The sequence below is a fragment of the Zootoca vivipara genome, chromosome 5, assembly GCF_965207765.1.
Source record: "Zootoca vivipara chromosome 5, rZooViv2.hap1.1, whole genome shotgun sequence".
Taxonomy (NCBI): domain Eukaryota; kingdom Metazoa; phylum Chordata; class Lepidosauria; order Squamata; family Lacertidae; genus Zootoca; species Zootoca vivipara.
The window spans coordinates 50,122,874-50,143,598 of NC_142588.1; the positions used below are offsets into that span (position 1 = coordinate 50,122,874).

The 20,725-nt window shown below is 42.7% G+C and overlaps 1 protein-coding gene across 2 annotated transcripts in view; it reads left to right on the forward strand.

Annotated features, from left to right (window-relative positions):
- The first annotated feature begins 14,538 nt into the window (after positions 1 to 14,538).
- The window catches only part of XPNPEP1 (X-prolyl aminopeptidase 1), a 35,539-nt gene continuing 29,352 nt past the window's right edge, over positions 14,539 to 20,725 (forward strand). The window contains exons 1-2 of one of the 2 annotated variants that reach the window (XM_035133137.3): positions 14,539 to 14,676; positions 18,148 to 18,247. The gene's annotated coding sequence lies outside the window, so the exon portion shown is untranslated. Of the gene's footprint in view, positions 14,677 to 17,460; positions 17,549 to 18,147; positions 18,248 to 20,725 lie in introns of those variants that run through there. The other variant, XM_088670637.1, reaches the window with a different exon arrangement.

The following is a 20,725-nucleotide window of genomic DNA, read 5'->3' on the forward strand; positions in this document are numbered from 1 at the left end:
TAATGCACTCATGCTGCTTTGAGATTCTTAAAGGTAAAGGGACCCCTGACCATTAGGTCCAGTCGTGACTGACTCTGGGGTTGCGGCGCTCATCTCACATTATTGGCCGAGGGAGCCGGCGTACAGCTTCCAGGTCATGTGGCCAGCATGACAAAGCCACTTCTGGCAAACCAGAGCAGCACACGGAAATGCCATTTACCTTCCCGCTTGGAGCGGTCCCTATTTATCTACTTGCACTTTGATGTGCTTTCGAACTGCTAGGTTGGCAGGAGCTGGGACGGAGCAATGGGAGCTCACCCCATCGCGGGGATTCGAACCGCCAACCTTCTGATCGGCAAGCCCTAGGCTCTGTGGTTTAACCCACAGCGCCACCTGCGTCCCTTTCCCTTTTTTGAGCTCCTTAGGTGGAAATAAATAAAGCTACAATCTTGCAAAGCAGTGGCTGCAAACGGGGAGAACTGCACATGCAGCTGGAGTGATGGTGGTGGTCTTTGAATTTTCCAAATTCCACAAACTATTCTGGAGTTTTGACAGATCAGAATGGATTTATTGCTAGCTCTCTTAAACTAGTGGAACATCCTGCTCACCCCCGATTTATTTATACCATGCCTTTTACAATGGAATTCCAGCTGGTATACGTAGGGTTGTTGTGAGGCTAGAACAACCTTATGAGGTAGATTAGGGTGAGAATCCATGATCTGCCAAAAGGAGAGCATGGTCCCATTTAGAATTAAATATGCTACAGACCATACACTGTAACCGGTACAGTGTAACCAAGTGTCATTTCATCATGCTTTGTAATTGTTGCTTTAGTGGTCCTTGCAAGGAAGTGATGTTTTGCTGGGACACAATTTAGAAAGGGCAAACAGGCCAGAGGCCTCAGGGGATGGAAGCTTAAGGGGGCATTCAGTTACCATGTCTCAGCAGTGCAAGCATTTCCAGCTGCACAATGGGACTCCCCCCCTCACCCTGCGTGCACCCCAAACCTTCCCCATATCTGCTCCAGGTAGAATAGATTGAGGGGGTACACAGGAGGAGGAGAGGAAGAGAATTGTCCATTGTACAAGCAGAAATCCTCGCACAGATTGGGTTCTACCCTTAGTGTAGGGGAGGCTGAATATGCACCTATCTCCCATACTACTTCTTTGAACAGGCAAGAACATCTAAAAAGAGACAAGTCCTGAATCTGTTCCCAAAGGGCTTTCTAAAATCCCAGCTAGAACTCACAGGTGTGGCCTCAGCTGAGATACAATTCCACCTCAGTCTCACATTTGTTATTACTGAGTCACCTTACAAGTAGGATAATGAGACAGTATATATATATGATGTTCTTTGACACTCTAAAACAGGGGTCAGCAGTTCTTTGTAAGAAGAGCTGTGTTCAGGTGTAATAAATAATTAAGACAGGACGACAAGGATCTGTGTGGAACACCCATTCTTTTTACCCTCTGGCCCAGCGCAGCCTTTAGTTTGGATTCTGCATATCTCTAGTGATATCACTGGTTGCATGCTTTCAGACCTCTCTTTGAAGTAATAAAAGGGCTATAAAAAAAAGGGAGTAGTGTCAAAGTCCATCTGGATAGATATATACAGTAGACATATATAGCCTTGCTACATGATAAATCCTTAGTGATTTCTCTCCCTAGCACTTAACAAAATATTTGTGAATTCTCTCTCTCTCTCTGTTGACTTTGGAGGGTGGTGTTTGGAAACAGCCTGCATCAGATACAGAGATAGGGTTGGGATATATAATATATATTTTAAAAAACATATGTTTGGAAATGTGGGAAATGAGATTTGGAATAGTGACGAAGGTGCGACATTTAGGAGTCGTGATAAGGGGGTGTTTATTTCCTGATATGGGTAGGATAACAAAAGGGTAACATCCTCTGTCATATGACAGGCATTAGTACCTTCTGATGTCATTTCCTGTTTTTTTAAATAATATGATCCAAATGAAATGGAAAAAGTGCAGCTCCAGATTCCAAGCCCATGTCACAAAGGTGAGGAAGCATGTCTTTCAATTACTGAACTAAAAAATAATAATAATAAAAATGAGCCATCAGGCATAGTCAAGATCGAAATCCTCAAAGTAGTAATTTCCTAGTCTAAATATTGAAATATAATAGGTTTGATAAATTAATTATTAAATATTTTACATTATGCACAGAGGATGGCTTTGAGATTATTGAAGCTCCTACTAAACACATCAAAATTAATATCAAATCTTCCTTGGGTTCATTGCAAATCTCATCCCACACCCTGGTATTTAAAAGATTAACCATACATTATTCAACTATAACCAAGAATAAGGTCACCAGGAAGAACATTAATCTCAGCGAGCTTTCAAATAGTTCTCATTTACAGCTATACTAATCGTTCATGCCAATTCTAAATTTTGCTTATTCTAAATAGGATTGTAGATTGAATGGGCTCTTCTGCCCATTTATTTATGCTTGTGCATATACTGCTCCCAGTACAGTTAAAGCAGAAAAATAAGGAGGACCATCGAAAATCCAATTTAAATGGTGTGTGTAGACCATGTTAGGTGATTGTTTATGTGGAACAGGGCTTACCTGTCCCCCCAGTATTTTGTTCAAGTTGGCACCCCCTGCCACCCAGTAACAGCTGCTACCACTTCCCTTTAAATTCACTGCTTTCCATCCTGGATGGAAGGAAATCCAAGGTGCTCATGGAAATACTAAGGGCCTTGAGATCCTAGGTACAATGCCCCCAGCATTTCCCACCCAGATCCCTTACAGTTTACCTAGGGTGTATGTAAAGCCAGCCCCACAACTCTCTCTCACTTTTAGGGATCAGAGTCACTTGCTGGTCTTTAACAATTCCAACCTTTTATTTCGTCATCAGTAATCCCAGAGATCAAGGCTTGGGAGAGATGACTAGAACTCTAGAGGTTGGCAAACACACAAACATTTGAAGCATATCAAGCTTTCTTAAAAACAGAAAGCGGTCCAGTATACCTGAAGGAGCATCTCCACCCCCATTGTTTTGCCCGGACACTGAGGTCCAGCTCTGAGGGCCTTCTGGTGGTTCCCTTGCTGCGAGAAGCCAAGTTACAGGGAACCAGGTAGAGGGCCTTCTTGATAGTAGCGCCCGCCCTGTGGAACGCTCTCCCACCAGATGTCAAAGAGAAAAACAACTACCAGACTTTTAGAAGACATCTGAAGGCAGCTCTGTTTAGGGAAGCTTTTAATGTTTCATTTGGATCATATTATTTTAAAAAACAGGAAATGACACCAGAAGGTATTAATGCCTGTCATATGTATTTTAATATTTTGTTGGAAGCCGCCCAGAGTGGCTGGGGAAACCCAGCCAGATGGGTGGGGTATGAACAAACAAACAAACAACAGAAGGAAAGGAAGAAGGCAAATAGACAAAAGAGAATACTGAAACATTTGAGCTCTGCGGCTCAAACCTGACTGATCCTAAGCTGTTTACTTACAATACAGTGTTCTGGCCTCTTCAAAAGCAAAGCAGCAAGCATAGTCAGTTGCAGGCTTCCTGATGGTCAGTGATGGATGGTGGACCCTAACGGTAGGATGGTAGGAAGGAGACGACAGAACCTGATGTGAGAGTCTGGGGCAAAGGCTTGTGTGCCATTGTTTTCTTTGAAGGACTCTCCCACCCACATTGGGTTGAGTGATACATTGGGTTGAGTTGGTCCTTCTGACCAATCAGAGTTCTTCTCATGTTTGGCAGGTAAAAGAGAACCGACTCCTTTCAGGGAGTGGAGGGTGGGGTGGTAGACACCCTCCAGGAATAGAGGAAGATGGTGATGTTGGTGTTGATTAATGCCTGGATTTTCCCTGACTTTCTGCCAGACAGAATCTGGGGGTTTGATGGGTATTATGTACTGGCCACACATGAGAAAACTAAAGGATGGGTTTGGGCTTCTCTCAGGCTTAGGAAGGGCAAGAATCACCTTGCTCAAGAAAATGGAGGATCAAGAGACTGGACTTTGGTCAGAATATAAAACAGCAAAAAGGTTAGTTGTTCCAAGTTAATATCCAAGCTACACATACCTTTATTGGCTGGACCATTAGCTTATATTTACTCAGTTACTAATACAGAGATAGAAGCGGATGGAGGGTGAAAAGTTGCCTTATCTGGAGCAGGCCAGGTGTGTGGAAACTGGCAGGATTGCTGATGAAACCTAAACACACAAGGGGGAATTCCTGTTTGCAAATAACTGGGGATTAGATTATGTGAAGACAGGAAAATTTGAGAAGAGAGAAAGGTACAGAAAGGAGCAATGAATGAGATGCCAATAATTACCAGTCCTGAGGAAGCAAAATAAAAAAAATTCCTTCAGTAGCACCTTAAAGACCAACTAAGTTTATATTTTGGTATGAGCTTTCGTGTGCATGCACACTTCTTCAGATACACACGAAAGCTCATACCAAAATATAAACAAAATATAAATTTTGCTTCGACTCAGACCAACACGGCTACCTACCTGTAACTAGTCCTGAGGAAGGGAGACTAAGGAGGTTTCACTGTGACCTGCAGCAGGGCCGGCCCTAAGGCAAGGCTGGGTGGCGCCGGACCGCGCTGCGCCCGCCAGACAGCCGCACTGATAAACGGGGGGAGGGGGCAGGGCGCTGGAGGGATCTTCGCACCACGGTGCCAGATATGCTTAAGACGACCCTGAACTGCAGGTGTGATGTTATGGCTGTATATGGGTTCCTGGCAGCAGTTTAGTAGATTAGATGGTTGGCTCTTTCAACACAAAGAGCTGGTTAGCTTCCTCTGTTTTCTGGAAAATACCCACAGGGTCAGGCCCTTAATAAGGCAGCCATTCAGCCAAATTCCAAGGAACACCCTGGGTGCTTTAGAATCTCTCTCATGCAGTTGAAGGATAGAAAGAGCTTCCCTCGTGAAAGGGGTAACCAACATGGTGCCCTTCAGATGTTTTGGACTACAACTCTCATGATTCCTGAGTATCAGCTGCACTGGCTGGGGCTGATGGGTCCACAGCATGTGGAGGGCACCACAGTAACTACTGTGACAAATATAGGACTCCTTTGAGTTATTTATGACTCAATTAGGAGCCACTAAATGCCGCCCGGCACGCTTTCTCTAGCGTCTCTGCTCCGTAGACCCGGGCTTGGCAGTAAACTATAGCAGAGTTCTTCTTTTCCTTTCTCACGCACAGCGGTAGCTTGTATAGCCGTTGGATAAAAAGCCTCTTAAGAACACACAGAGTCCAAGGTGTTCTAATAACTACTGAAGTTTATTTTACAGAGAAAACAACAAACGACCTGGCGAGCTCGCAGACATTTTGCGACCGTCTCCCAGGCAGAATCGAAACCAACTGATACACAAAGAAACACTTCCAGTACATTCTGTAACATGATATCTTCCTCAGTGGTCAGGTGCACAGTACACAGTTAACCCTTTGGTTACTTGTTACTCCTCACAACTACCTCCGCCTTGTAGGACAACATATTGGCTTGTGCTTCCTGCAAGATCCTGAGTGATATGAGGAAAACAGGAAACGTGGTTGAAAAGGATAGGGAGAGAAGACAAGGGGAAGGAAGCTGGAGAAGCAGTCTTGCTCCTACAGGAATACACAGGGCTGGAGTAGGCTTGAAGGAGAAGTGGGGACAAGCCTCCTAAGATCCAAAAAAATGAACTTCTTGAGAGGAATACTAAACTATTTGAGCATCTGTGGGATTCTTGGTTTTAAGGAGGGGGAAAAATCAACTTCCTAAACAGCGTTAGCTGTTACACAAAGGCTGAAAGCATAGTTATGCAGGTTTCTACTGTATATGGCAACTGATGTTGCTGGTATAAGTCCATGCCTAGATACAGTGTAGTAGGTCCTTTAGCTTAAACCACTCCTTTGCAGGGCCACCATACTCCTCAGGGCCATCTTAAGCATTTCTGGCGCCCCCGACCCGTTTTCCAGCACGGCCACCTGGCGGGCGCAGCATGGCGCGGCGCCCCCTGGTGGCCCGGTGCCCTGGCGCCCTGCGCCACCCAGCCTTACCGTAGGGCTGGCCCTGATACTCCTCACTCAGAGTGAAGCCAAAACAGCCAAAATAGTTCCAGGAATAATATCAGATGTCCAAATCTGGTGAAATTTTTGTTTTTCACTTTGTCTGCAACTTGAGAAAGGGGTTGGAGAGGACACATTTGCTTCTTAGAATGCAATAGTCAGTTAAGAAACAATGTTTTGAACCATTTCCTAAATTCCTACGAGACAAGATGAGATAAAAGTTCAGCTCCTATTGCAGACATAGGTCAACTAGAACCAAATTGTGCATATTTTTAAAAAATTGTTTCCAATAAAAACCATTGCCTGATATGCTGGTTCGAATGAACAGGAGACACACAGCTCACAAGAGGGAGCAATATCAATTTACTGCTTTCAACTGCTCTGGCCAGAGGAGAACTATCCAAACAGCTTTATTTCTAAGTATTTGATGCACTAGGGACATCCCAGTTTTCTTCTAAGCAACAAACAGTGCAGACATTTAAAAGAAACATCAATTTTAGGGTGTGTAAGCTGCTATCTTAGCTATAAAGGCTGGCTACAATCCAGCAATCATTTAGAAGCTTAGATAAAATCTAACATCTGATTTGCCCAGCTGTCTTGAACATTTCCCTAAACCATGGAGATCCATAATTCCTTTCACTGAATCAAGGTCATGAGCAACATGTCAGAAGACTAAGAAGAGGGGTAATAATGATGAGCCACAAAGCAAGAAGAAGAAGAAGAAGAAGAAGAAGGAGGAGGAGGAGGGAGGGTCAGCTACATTTATTTTAAGTGACAGTCTTAATGCAATGTTGATATAAAAGGCGGAACTCCACATTAACTTGCCTAGGCAAGTAACAAAAGCCAGATGGCTGCAATTCCAGGAAAAAGCAGATTTAGGAGGGAGATTTAGGATGCAATCCTATACCCACTGGAGAGGTGTGTGTGTTTGGGCTACACACACGGAACTCACTGGGAATTTTTAGTGGGCAGAAATAGGATTGTGTTGTTAAGAGAGGAGAAACAGTAAAAGTAAAAGAATGTGATGCTTTGCCTCCCTTATCAACTCCCCTCATCTCCAATTGCATTTGTGCTGTGTATTTCTTTGGCATGTTTTTTTTATAATATACGAAGCATTGATTATGTTTTTGTGCTGAATTTTCTATTCAGCTGCCTGTCTTGAGCAATGTTTTATTAGAAAGGCAGGATGTGTGTGTATTCTTAACAGCAAAGTACATAAGAAGTACATTGTAGTTAAGCCCTGCTGTAACTGTAGGGCCTTGGGCTGCAATACTCACTTCCCTTACCTACTGAATTCAAGAGGATTTACATCACAACAGACATGGTTAGTCTTGTGCTGGAAATCTATAGTGCATCCTAGTATACAGTCATACCTCGGTTTAAGTACGCGTCAGTTTGAGTATTTTCAGTTTAAGTACTCCGCGGACCTGTCTGGAACGGATTAATCCACTTTCCATTACTTTCAATGGGAAAGTTCGCTTCAGGTTAAGAACGCTTCAGGTTAAGTACGGACTTCCGGAACCAGTTACACTCATACCTCGGGTTAAGTACGCTTCAGGTTGAGTTCTCCGTGGACCCGTCTGGAACAGATTAATCCACTTTCCATTACTTTCAATGGGAAAGTTTGCTTTAGGTTAAGTATGCTTCAGGTTAAGTCCAGACTTCCAGAACCAATTGTGTTTGTAAACCGAGGTACCACTGAAGTTCACACATTTCTAGCTTAAAGTAGGAGAGCATGCTATTACAAATCTGACAACAAGACCACATTGGTCTGCAAGGTGTTTTATGTATCGGTGATGGTGGGTCATGGGGAAAAGGTAAAACCAGCCAGAAAGAGATGGTGTTTGCCATGTACTCTTCCTTGCCATTCAACACTGCAAGAGCAGAAGAAGGCCTCCCCATACATTCTCAGCTTCATGATTTGACCATCATGAAAACTGATCTGGAGGATACATTGAGGAGAAACTTGAACTTCCTTCTCTATCCCCCAGAATTTGAGAATCTGAGGTTTAACAGGAACTGTTGCATCCTCCTTGCCTGGCCATTGCCACCTGTTGTGCTCCTGGATCTGATCCAGAGAGAAGAAGGCTTCCATGCATGGGAAACCACTCCTGTTTATCAAGGGGAAGGCAGAACTTCCACAGGAATCATAGAGGGGCTGCTTCTATTCTAGATAGCCAGGATATGCATGGACAGAACTATTTAATTCATTAATAATAACAGTAACTTGAACGAGCTTTAGCTTGCTTTTCCTTCCTTCCTCCTGTTCCTTTTCCTCATGTCTTGTGTCTGTTTTAGATTATGGACTTGAGGGAACTGCTTTAGAACTGATATCCATAAGCTACCCAAAGAGCCTTTTTGGCTAAAGGGCAGCATCTAAATGCCTTAAATAAATAACAGCTAATAGGCAATTATGGAAATCTCACTTCCTGCAATGGTCTTACCATGCAAATTGCCCTTTGCTGCTGTGTGGGAGAGGGACTAAAACTAAGGCCCTTCCCTTCACAAACAGCAGTGGGAGCCATGGCTTCTTTTATTGCCGAAGGAAGGAGAGAAAACAGAATGTTTCCTCCAGGAACAGAAAGCTGTCCTATCCATCTCTCCCATCTGCTACAAAGAACTCAGACCCACAGCTCCCACTTGTGCAAACCCAGCTTGTGACCTTCTGAGTGTAACCGTAGACTTGCGTAAATAGCATTTCCATTTAGATGAGCAGTTAGATTTCGGAATCCAAATGTTTGAGATGTCCGTGAGACCATTAGATACATTGCTGTCTGCATTATTTATAGTAATGTATAAGATATTTCCATATTTGTTTGGGGTCGTTCGTCCCCCCCAATCCAGGGAACATGAACTCTATCTTCTTTCTTTTCTTTTTGGCCTTGAACTCATAATATGGTTCACTGGCTATTCCAAGGAAATGGGCTTGCATACTATGTTATTTGCTGCACATGGAGAAAATGAATCATGTTGAAAGCTGCTTATAGCTGTTGCAACTAGACTTTTGTATCCATATCTATTTCATTTTGATTTTATTGTAAATTCTGTTAAAGTTGTAGAACTGGGATGGTTGGTGTTGGACTCCAGCTCCCATCAGCCCCAGTCAATCTGGCGAATGGTCAGGAATTATGGGAGTTATAGTCCAATGGTGACTGGGGGACCACAAGTTCCCCGTTCTTCATCTAGAGACTGGGTGAGTAGTAGTGCCAAGACGAAAGTTAAGAATGCAAGGTTGTAGCCAACTCTGACTCAGAGTACACCCATTGAAATTAATGGCTTTGGCTCACTTAGATTTATTGATTTCAATGGATCATCTCTGAGTAAATGTTGGTTGATTACACCAAAGTGTAAGAAGTACTAACCTAATGTCTTCAGTAAGACTCCTTCCTCAGTTGTTTGTTGTGTTTTTGTGCATTTTAAACTATGTCATTTAAGATGATTTCACTTGTGTCCACTAGATAAAAATTCCGCATCTCTCTGGGTGTTTCTAGGCTGTCACTATTTTGTAGGAAGTATTCAAGCAAGAAGGGGAAATTTAGGTTTGTGCCCTTAAAGTGCATTAGTTGTACCAAGGCAAAAAAATACTTTAATCCACATTTTTTTTTAAAGACAACGAAACAAAATATCCAACTCATTGCAGTTAGGAAAGTGATGAGGAAATGCTGAAAACAGTGGGGCAAATGAATGAGCAACATGAAGATGTATAAGCACCTCAGGGTCAATGTTGTATAATCACCTTTCAAACAAACCAGAACGAATCCTCAAGGCTGGAGATAATCTAAGCTCTGCATATGTTTTTGGGCAAACAAGTTAGGACGATTGCTCAATAAACAGGTTATTTGGAGGAGGATTTGGAATTTCTTCCTTAGTGCAGAACTACCACAGTTTCCAGATCTGGTGTTTCATAAGCAAAAAGCTGTATTGCTCATGGAACGGAGATCATATTCCTCACTTCCAACTGTTTGTGAGCAAGCATTACTTCCTTCCTGTTGTTGCTTAAGGGTAGTGAAGTTTACCTTCTTCTTGCCTGGGAGTTGGAGTGATCAGAAAGCACGATGTCCTGACCCTATCATGCAGTGTGCTGGTTTGTATTTTCTTTCCAACTCTGCCTGTAGAGGACCAAAATCCGGTTATTCATTTTAGACTTACTGGGTCCATTTTGACTTCACTATGTCCTGTTTCCTGACTGGACTAGATTTAGCAGGCCAGAGAACAGGCGCAGGGATGTCTGATTTCTGGGGTGGCCACATGTTCTACTTTACAAAGGAATATTCTCTCTTTGAAGGTGTTTTCTACTTGAAGGGCTGTCTGGTCCAAGTCCAATAAAGAACTACAAAAGAGCAGGGGCTTTGAAGTTGTCCACTAACAACTAGCATCTGAAGAGCAGGTTGAACAGGTACACAGATCACCTGCCTCACTGAGTTGAGATGAATTGCATTTCCATTTAAATTACAGTAATTTTTTTCCATATTTGCATATATACATACAAATTAGAATAAGCAACTTTATACAAAACTGCAATTATACAAAACTGCAATTATACAAAACTGCAACTTTATACAAAACTGCATATATATGGCAATTATTTCCTGATCTTGTGGTGATGCATTTTCTGGAAACTGAACCCGTCTTTAACCTTTGTTAAGCAGCTCCAATATTAACACTATCCATCAAATCCACTGAAATTTTTAACAATGAAATTGTTAACAACTAATAAGGTAACAAATATTCTCATATTTTGCAGCCCCATACAATTCTGTCGCAGTATTTGTGAAAAGCACAGTTCATAAATGTATGTAACTTCATTAATAATATTTAGCTGTTACTTTAGGTTAAGTCAATTTTTAAAACAAAAACACAAAAACCGAATGAACCACCCCCTAGGCATCAATAGATCAAACTTTACAATCATAGTACCATAAAGTTCTCTTGCACTTGCTGCTCACTTGATGGATGAAGGGAAATTCCTCCCAGTATTAGCCTGTTAGCAATAAAACCAAGCAGATGATCTGCTGTGCTTTCCCTTGGCAGTTATAAACTGGGGGCTGCTGCAAGCCACATGATTATATTACTCTACTGCATGCTGCAGGTCCTGTGGGTAACCCCAGACTGGAGCAAACACGCTCTAACCTGGAAGCAATTATCAAAAAAATCCTGCACCACAAATCCTTTTACCTTCAGTCATAGCAGTTCCCTTTGCAATCCTATAGCACTGCAGTGGTCATCTGTAACAAACTCCCTTTTTTAAAGGGGGCTAAGCAAAAAGCCACCTGTGAAAATGTGCTTGAGGCTAAATAAACTGGCAAGCTGTTATACTTGAGGGAACAATCAGGGAAAATATATCAGATTTTGCTGTAATTATGCCTGTCATTTTGAGGCTATATGGATTTGGATGGGAGTAGAGGACTGAAACTGAAAACTGGTATCTGCTGAGATGCAACGAAAACAGTGTATCCAAGGTAGCACTAAGTTGAAGTCACTTAGCAGTACGTATACTGTACTTATTCTGCTGCCAAAGTTTTTCTTTTACGTCAGCAGAATGTTGTTGAGCAAGATAATGCACAAACAGGTTGCTGGTCGCTTTGTTGCAGGTGAGATGGCGCAACCTGTCACACACATTTCTGCCTGCGCACCTGTTGCATTGTTTATCTCTGTAGTGTAAAATTAAAACTTCCCAGTCTGCCATTGCAAGGGTCCTTGCACTAGTGGGCAGGGAATGCTGGATACATCCCTATGGCTTCTATACTTTTATTAGAAAATAACAATACAGTATTTGAATGAACAACAACATGCAAGCATTATAGGTCCTTGTGGGGCATAAATAACTAAGAGCAAGATCATGCCTTGCAAGTTGCTGCAGCAGAGGACCTGTAAACAACAAAATGAGAGGGATGTTTGAGGCTACTATATCCTACCCACTGCCATTGGGTCTTATAAGAAGCTGTTGCAGGAGAGAGACTGACTGCAGGAGACAGGCATAATAGGAGGGGTGTTTCTGGGTTCAAGTTGAAACTGTCAAGTTCCCTTGTTAATTGTTGCTACTTCCATGCTGTTAATGTAATTGTGTTAAATTTATAGTGCTGAAAATTGGTTTCCCCCAATGTTTCTATTATGTTACTGTTTTGTCCCGTTTTGGAATTGTTTTTGCAATGGTTGCTTTAGAGATGTATCTTTGCTTTCTTTTATGCTGCTTTGAGCATAAATTGTTTTGAGGAAAGGCAACATACAGATAAAATGATGCTGGTGGATAGGAAGAATCTGCAAACATTTGACATAAAATTCATGGCGTACTATAATCTTAGGGATAACGTAATGAAAATGCTTTATAGATGGCACCACACTCCAGCAAAACTTGCTAAAATGTATAAAGGTAGATCACCAACTTGCTGGAGGTGCAAAAATGAGACAGGGACATACTTACACATGTGGTGGAATTGCACAGTCATCCGTGAATTTTGGGATAAATTATATAATGAATTCAAAAAGCTATTTAGATTTACAGTCAGCGGAAATTAGAAAAGATGTAAGACCATTGTTTATGTATGGAGCAACAGCAGCCAGAATATTAGTGGCAAGAAATTGGAAAAATGAAACAACACCCACGATAATAGAATGGCAGACTCTTATGATTGAATACCTCAAACTGGCAGATGACAGGGAAAGTAAGAGGTCTCTCAAACCAGAAAGAATGGAAAATATTCAAAGATTACCTAAAAACATATTGTTCAAATAACAATCTCCTTGCGGAACTAAACTGATCCTTGTAAAATACAATGTGTAAATGTTAATTTACTAGAGTACATGAAAACAAATCAGCGTAATAGAAGGCTGTGCGTTTAACATAAATAACAATACAAGTACAATGAGAAGAATTGGAAGTCCTTTATTTAGAAATTCAATGAATGATTGTATAATAATGAAAATTCTTTTTTTTGTATGTTTTCTTTCTTTTTCTTTTTTTGTCTTAATCTTTTCTTTTTTATCTCAATGTCTGTATATATATTTGTATTTTAATTCAATAAAGATGATTACAGTATTAACATTTGATTGTCATCAAAGGCAAACCACGTCCAAGTTGCTTACTTGATTTTGAACTAGCAGCAAGTCCTGCTTCCTGCTTTGCACAGCCCAGTAAATATGTCCATTTGCTGCAAATTATGAGGAGCAGAAACATGGGGAAACACACAGAGGAGCTGTGATTGGTTTTGGCTTCCTTAGGCCTATTTGGATATTTATAAACCAGACAATGCCAGTCATGGGGGTGAGGGAGTGGAGTCACATTCAGTGAATGCCCCCCTCTGCACTGTGTGTGTGGGGGAATCCCACCTCTACAAATTCAAAAAAGCAATAAGGTCTATTTTTCATTTGCTTGTCTCATCTTTCGTTCTAGCGGCAGGCAGAAATTACAACTTTGCAGATAATGATGGGTAAACTTCACCACTCAAATTATTACACTATTACACTTGTGGCCTTGCCAAGGGGAAAAGGGTTTCTACCATAACAAAAGCACAGGATTTTTGCATGGAAATAAATGAGCCCAATATCTCTCTTGCCCCCCTTTTTTCTATATATATAAAACTTGGATATAATTCTGCAATTTATTTTGTAGATGTATACCTCATATCCCAGTCTATTGTTGTTTCAACTTTTCAAAAGTCTTATATTATTATTTTTCTTATTTTATTATCAGGGTGGCTCACCTGGTGTCTTCATTACTTATCTTTAGGCACAAGCTGAAAATATTAATCTCCCAAGCTGTGGGCTAATTAAACAATCAATGGCCACTAAAACTGTGTGTGTAAAGTGTGTTTGTGGGTGCAGCGATTGTCTGCTAGATACTTTTGTGTATTTTTGTTTTTTTACAGTGCAAACCTCCCTAGTTCCTCAGAAGAAGAGCAGTGTATTATATCGTGGGCGTAGCCAAAGGAGGGGCAGCTGCCCCCAAAATAAAAATAAATAAATAAAAATACATAGCAAAGTGAGGTTCTGCCCCCCCCAAACAAAAGGCCTAATAAAAATCCTGGTTATGCCCATGTATTATGTATTGTAATAAACAGTGTTTTTTCTGGGGGGGATGCAGGGGTACACATACCCCTAAACATTTGGTGAATCTTTGTACTTTTGTCCATTTCCTGTATTTATTTTCCCTGACTTGAACTATAAAATGGTGATTTTCTTGAGTCAAAATGAGAGTGCCCCCATAGCATTTTTTTTAAAGAAAAAAAAGCGCTGGTAATAAATAACTAAAAGTATCCATTTATAATAAAAAATGTATTTATCTTTTTTTCCGTAAGCGGCTTTGAGGGGTGTTAAATATCAAGCGGTGTGTTGATCTTATGAAATGGCTAAATTAATTTCCCCGGGCGGCTTTTCTTTCCTTCTGCCTCGCACACCAGCTAATAATTGAATAAGCTCAGAATGCCAGAGCCAAGGGAAGCCTTTTTCCTTCCTTCCTTCCCTCCCACCTTCCCTCCTGCGGGCGGCGAGCATGAATGGGAGCCGCCGCCGCGACGTCACTGGCGCGGAAGCGGACGTTGCTCCGCCCCTTCCCTTTCCCCGGCCTCGGTGGCTCACGGGGCTTGGAGACGTCAGATTTGCATGGCAGCCTCCCGGAAGCGCTGAAGTGAGGGAAGCAAAACAGTAGAGGCGGCCAGGTGAGCGATCCGAAGGGCCAGGATGGCCGCTGGGTACAAACCGGGTGGCGCGTCCGGGAGGAGGGCAGGGGAAAAGAGGGGATGTATTGCAGGGGACTTCTGTGAAACAGAGGACCCGGCTTTCCAGCAATCTGAAATAAACTAATAAAATAAAGCATTTCAGGCTGTAAAGAAAATAGCTAGGCTTTAATTTCCCCCTGATCTCTGTGCAAAGCCCAAACGAAGAGTCTTGTGGCATCTTAAAAGAGCACCACGTTTTTGCTTCCTTGGAGCACAGCTCATTTCACCAGATGCAGACCAGACTATTAAGTGTGTGTATGCATATGTATGAGTGTTGCGTGGTGTGCATCTATCGGATCCAGTGTATTTTCATTGAGAAGGAAATCCCCATAGGCTCACTGGGGCTGATTCCATAGTAAATATGCAATAGGATCCCAGCCTTCAATGGAAATATGCTGAACATTGGCTATAAGGGACTTCCTGAACACCCCCCCCCCCGTTGCTCTGTGACATGTTAGGAAATGTTTTTTAAAAAGCAGTTGATGGAACCAAAAGGAAAATATGAGCTCTCTCTAAGAACAATTGTTTTATTAATGAAAGTGAATCTGCATTTGAATATGACTAACGGGCCAGATCCCTGCGGCGGGGTGAGTTCCCGTTGTTTGGTTCCGGCTTCTGCCCACCTAGCAGTTCGAAAGCATGTCAAAGTGCAAGTAGATAAATAGGTACCGCTCCGGCGGGAAGGTAAATGGCGTTTCTGTGTTCTGCTCTGGTTCGCCAGAAGCGGCTTAGTCATGCTGGCCACATGACCCAGAAGCTGTCTGCGGACAAACGCTGGCTCCCTCAGCCTATTGAGTGAGATGAGCTCCGCAACTCCAGAGTCGTCTGTGACTGGACCTAACGGTCAGGGGTACCTTTACCTTTACCTTTAACGGGCCAGATGAGAAGCTTTCTTTTCTTTTACAATAATGAGCAACAAGAAAGAAAAAAAAGAAGAAGCTGTTCTGGCAAGGTTATAATGCAAGATTTCAGATGTGCACCTGAGAAGCAAACAGAATTTTAGACATATTGACCACACACTGTATTCTAGCATTGGTTTAGTATTCCTTAAATAGTGTTCTAACAAGAACTTGGCTTGTATGAAGTCAGCACTTCTAAACTCAGGGCACCAGGTACTTCACAGAGTTCCCTGAAGTAGTGAACCTGCAAAAGGCAGGTTGTTCTGTGAAAAACTTTATGCCTCAAGCTAAAATCCTGTGAACACCTGCCTATTGCAACATATTGAACTTAGTGGGATTTATTTCTGAAGAAACATGTGTATGGTTGGATTGTAAATTGCTTATGTAGGCCAGAACGTGTCTTAATGGCAGAACTCTCTAATGTACAGTCCTGGGGACCCATTTCCTGAATGCCCATGTAGCAGCCATAGTAACAGTTTCATAAATAAACTGTTTTATATACTCTGCATATTTTGTGGAGCACTTATTTTCCCAGGGGCTACTTAAAGACCCTCAGTGCACCCTGAGGGAAGGTGGAAGAGGAGAAGCTATGAACAGAGAGCTCATTTCACCAGCTCCTGAAGATGCCACAAGAAAAAAATAATTTGCTTTTTGTGGCGTGTGTGTCTTTTGAACCTTATTTTTGTTATTACTCATTTATTAGGCCTCCCTTCCACCCTATTAAGTATTTTACATTTCAAATCACTTTGCATTGCTTTGCGGGTATACAAAGGCAGTAGATAAATAAAATGCAGAAATAATATTCGTGTGTAGGTCTATTTTCAGCTACTATTTATTCTATTTTGTTTGCTTGGTTAGAATAATATAATTGTAGAGTTGGAAGGGACCATGAGGATCATCTAGTCCAACCCCCCACAAGTCAGGAAACCCTCAACAATTAAGAATATAAATAATCAAACTAAAATCTTGATTATTTTGGTTTGATTAGTTATATTCTTGTTGAAAACAGCTCTGGTGGTTATTAATGAAAAAGCAGGGTACACAAATTAAACAGGCACGCTGCTATTTTAGCTTAGTTGGCCTATGTTGCATAACGCTTAGAGCACTGGACTAAGATCCAGGTTCAAGTCTCGCAAAACTCCCTGGGTGTTTGTGTGCCAGCCACTTCCTCAGCCTAACTTGCACCACAGGACAAGGAGGTGTAGCTCAATGATAGAGGATATGCCTGACATGCAAAAGACCTCAGGTTCAGCTATAGGCCTGGAGGGAAAGTCCTGCCTAAACCTCTGAGGAGTCACCGCAAGTCAGGGTGAAGACATTACTGAGCTGGATGACCCAATCTTTTAACCAAGGAACCTTCCTTTGAGGGTGTTCCTTTTGTGGGGAGGCCCTTGTAAGTCACCCTGAGCCCCTGGGAGGAAAGGCCCGATAAAGAAAAGAAAGAAGTATATTGCAGGAAAAAAAATGAGTTCTCTGTAGCCATTTAAATGTGGTTATGGTGTGAGAGCCCTGGGTGCAAATTCTGCCTCTGAGAAATGGCTCGTTTCTTTTTTGAAGTTCTTCCTATGGACAGAACGCCAGGTCAGCACTTGTTGGTACACGGCCCTGCAACTGAATGAGCAACTTCTTGTATTCCTGCCCGCCCCCAACAGCTCACATGTGCGCACATAACTGCAGTGTACTTAGTCCTCCTTGCAAGTGTTGCCATCCCCCGTTATGTTTTCTAATCTGTAGCTGTTCCATAATTAAAGTCTAAACTGATTGCATGTGTCCTGGAACTTGCTGACATTTATGACAATTTGGATCCTTCCATCAGGCAGTTCGGGGCAACATAAATGGAACCATCTTGTCTATCTTCATAGCAGCCCTGTGAGGAAGGGGCGTCTCTCTTGGTAGTTCTACCTCCCTCAGAGGTTTGTGTGTGTGTGTGTTTGTTTGTGTGTGCAGGGCCGGCTCTAGGGGTAGGCTGGGGGGCGCGGGGCTGGCAGGGGGATGCCGGGCGCCGGAGCGATCTCCGCACCACGGCGCCAGGGCGCCTGACATGCTTGAGATGGCCCTGTGTGTGAGAGATGGCCTGGGAGGGGGGCATCCTCTGTGGCAGCCCCTAAATTGTGGAATTCCTTTCCCACAGAGGTGTGCCTGGCTTCTTCGATATACAACTTTCACTTCTTTACCCTGGCCTTTGACCCCCGACTTGTGTGATTAAAGGGCCCACCCTAACCCTCTGATTGTAATCTGTTTTGAGTTTCGAATTGTAAATTGTGGTAACCTACCCTGGAGCCTGCTGGAGTTTGATGATGATGATGATGATGACTGGTTTGAGCCCAGATCTAAGTCCAGCCCTCTCCTCTCCACTATGGCACAATGCTTTCTGTTCTGGTGTTGTGAACTGCAACTAGAACAATCCTATCGCTCCAAGGATCGCTGCTTGAGATGAACCACTGTGGGAAGGGAAGGGTTATTGTGGCAAAAAGTCTCTGTACCTTTGAAGTTTTGCCCTTTGCTTTGTCAGGCACTGCTGAGTCAATGAAGAGCGAGGAAGGAGCTGAATAGTGTTTGTGCTGTCAAAAGCTGGGGAACCCAGGATTCCAAAGAAGGACTAACCAGGACAGGTAATTGGGGGATGGGGGTGGCATGTATAGACTGTGGTTCTGTCCTTTAAACTGAGGCGGTATTTTACACTGATGAGAAAATGTCCTTTAATTCCAGCTTTGTTTGTCTTTGAATACCACAGGGGCAGATGATAGCAGGGAAAGAATTAAAACTTACTCCTTGCCTATAATTTAGTGCTGTCAAAGTGATGGAGGTAAATGGCACCATTGGGAATCTAGTGAAATTGGATTAAATGACCACCCAAGGAAAATGGAAGGGAGATGAAAAAGAGCAGCCCCCCCCCACTTTTTTCTGCTAGAGGTTGAATAGGACTGTGCCAAAGATCTTATGGACACACAGTTTGAAGGTCTGGTCTTCTCAGGTCAGGAATGAGGCACACAACGCAAATAAAATGAGAATGAACAAGTTTCTTTTTAAAACCAAAACCAAAATGTACTTAGCTATCCATGGAAAAAGTAAAATTGTTACTGCTTGGTTCTCGTAACGGTTTCTTTTTTTAGAAAAAAAGAGAACAAAACAGCTTAATATTGTGGGATACATTCCCTTGAGTTCTGAAGGACTTGTTTCCTTAAGACTGAATTCTTTAAGAAGGAAGCTAATATAGGGAAACATAAGTGAGGACTTGTGGAACTGGGCAGATCTAAAGTGAGAGAGTGATTTGCAGGCTGTGAGGAACCCTGTGAGGAGTCTAACTGTTTTAAAAATATAAACCTTCTAGTCCTCATTGCTGTGAGGGGTTTTTTTTGTTTAAAAAACTGTGATATTAAAGGGGGCTTTGGCAGTATAATTTTGTCTCGGCAATAAGGATGTAAGGACAGTATAGGACAGTATGAATAATAGTACAGTATTGACCAGTCAGGCCACCAGAGGCTCTTCAGGAAGTTCTGAGACAGTGGCCTGCCTCGTAAAAATATTTTATAGACAAGTGGGCTAGAGACTCAGGAATAAACTAAATGTGTGACATGGCACACACTGTTTAAAGCAGCTGGAGTGGGGGGTGGGAAGAGGAAAGCACTGGATTGGGGAAACAGTGCTGGTGAGGCAGGGAATTTTCCTGATCAGAACTGCCTCATCTAAAGCTAGCTGCTATTTGCCCTGTGGGAGAAAACGTGCCCTGGGAATATTTTCATAACAGTTTCGGAGCAAGAATTTGCTCTGGCTTGGTTGTTATTAGCTTTGCACCATAGCTTTTCAAAGGACAGAAGTTTAGGTTGGAAAATATATGTGTGTCTTTGGGGAGAAAGTTCACCCCTTCCCCTAGTCCTGCTTTCCATCCAATTCAAACACCCCATTGCAGCTACTTTTACTTTTGGGAAAAACACAGGAGATCTGATATCCTGTGTCTCCCAATGTCACATGCAGTTTGGCCCTCAAAAGCGAACCACACTGGAGAAATGCTTGTAACATTTTTGAAGCATTGCAACTGTGAATGCATTAGTACAGGAACTAGGTCCAGCCTCATGGTACGGAGTGAGCTCCCGTTGCTCGGTCCCAGCTCCTGCCAACCTAGGAGTTCGAAAGCTCGTCAGAGTGCAAGTAGATAAATAGGTACCACTCCGGTGGGAAGGTAAACGGCATTTCTATGTGCTGCTCTGGTTCACCAGAAACGGCTTAGTCATGCTGCCCACATGACCCGGAAGCTGTATGCCGGCTCCCTCGGCCACTAAAGTGAGATGGGCACCGAAACCCCAAAGTCGTCCGTGACTGGACCTAATGGTCAGGGGTCCCTTTACTTTTACCTTTACTTACACTTGATTTTTAATGGGATACCTCCCCCCCCCAAAGCAGATGTACTTTAAAAAAATACCCACAAAAGTGGACTAATGAAGCAAATTTGTTACTCGTGTGCACTCCTGATTTATTTATTTTTTTAAGCTACTGTCATGCGTTACTCAAGTTGTTTCAGACCTTGCTGTGCTCAGTTCTCAGTTTTGGAGTATGCTATTGCCTTTCGATCCCAAATCCTCCTTTCTGGTTGGACATTTGAAGTTAAATGCCTTGGTCCGATTTTTGCTTCACAACTGCACTTCAGTCACATTTTTTGGCCACGTGCCGTACTCTTGCTGAGGGTTAGTTAGCATGCAGCAAGCATACCCCATTTTTAATACTGGGCTTTGGCTGCCCAAGGCCATTTCTATTTTAGTGGCTAATCAATGGCCATGGAAGATGGTGGCCTGGTGACATGCGGGCAAGGCCATCTGATATTGAATTTCTATTGACAGAGGAGGCCTCATCCAATCTCGTTGTGTCCTCAGCAGTCCCACTTGCTCGCCTTCCGTATATTACAAGCAGCCCGGTGTGGGGGGGCACCACGCCCTGTCCTCAAAAAGCATATTGTCCTCACCACAAAACGAATATTGTGCAGTTGGAAAGAGTTTAAGGAAAGGCATCCAAAATGATCAAGTGACTCTTCTGTTGCGGCCTTTGTGACTACTCAGTTTAGAGAAAAGGCAAGCAAGAGGAGACATGACAGATGC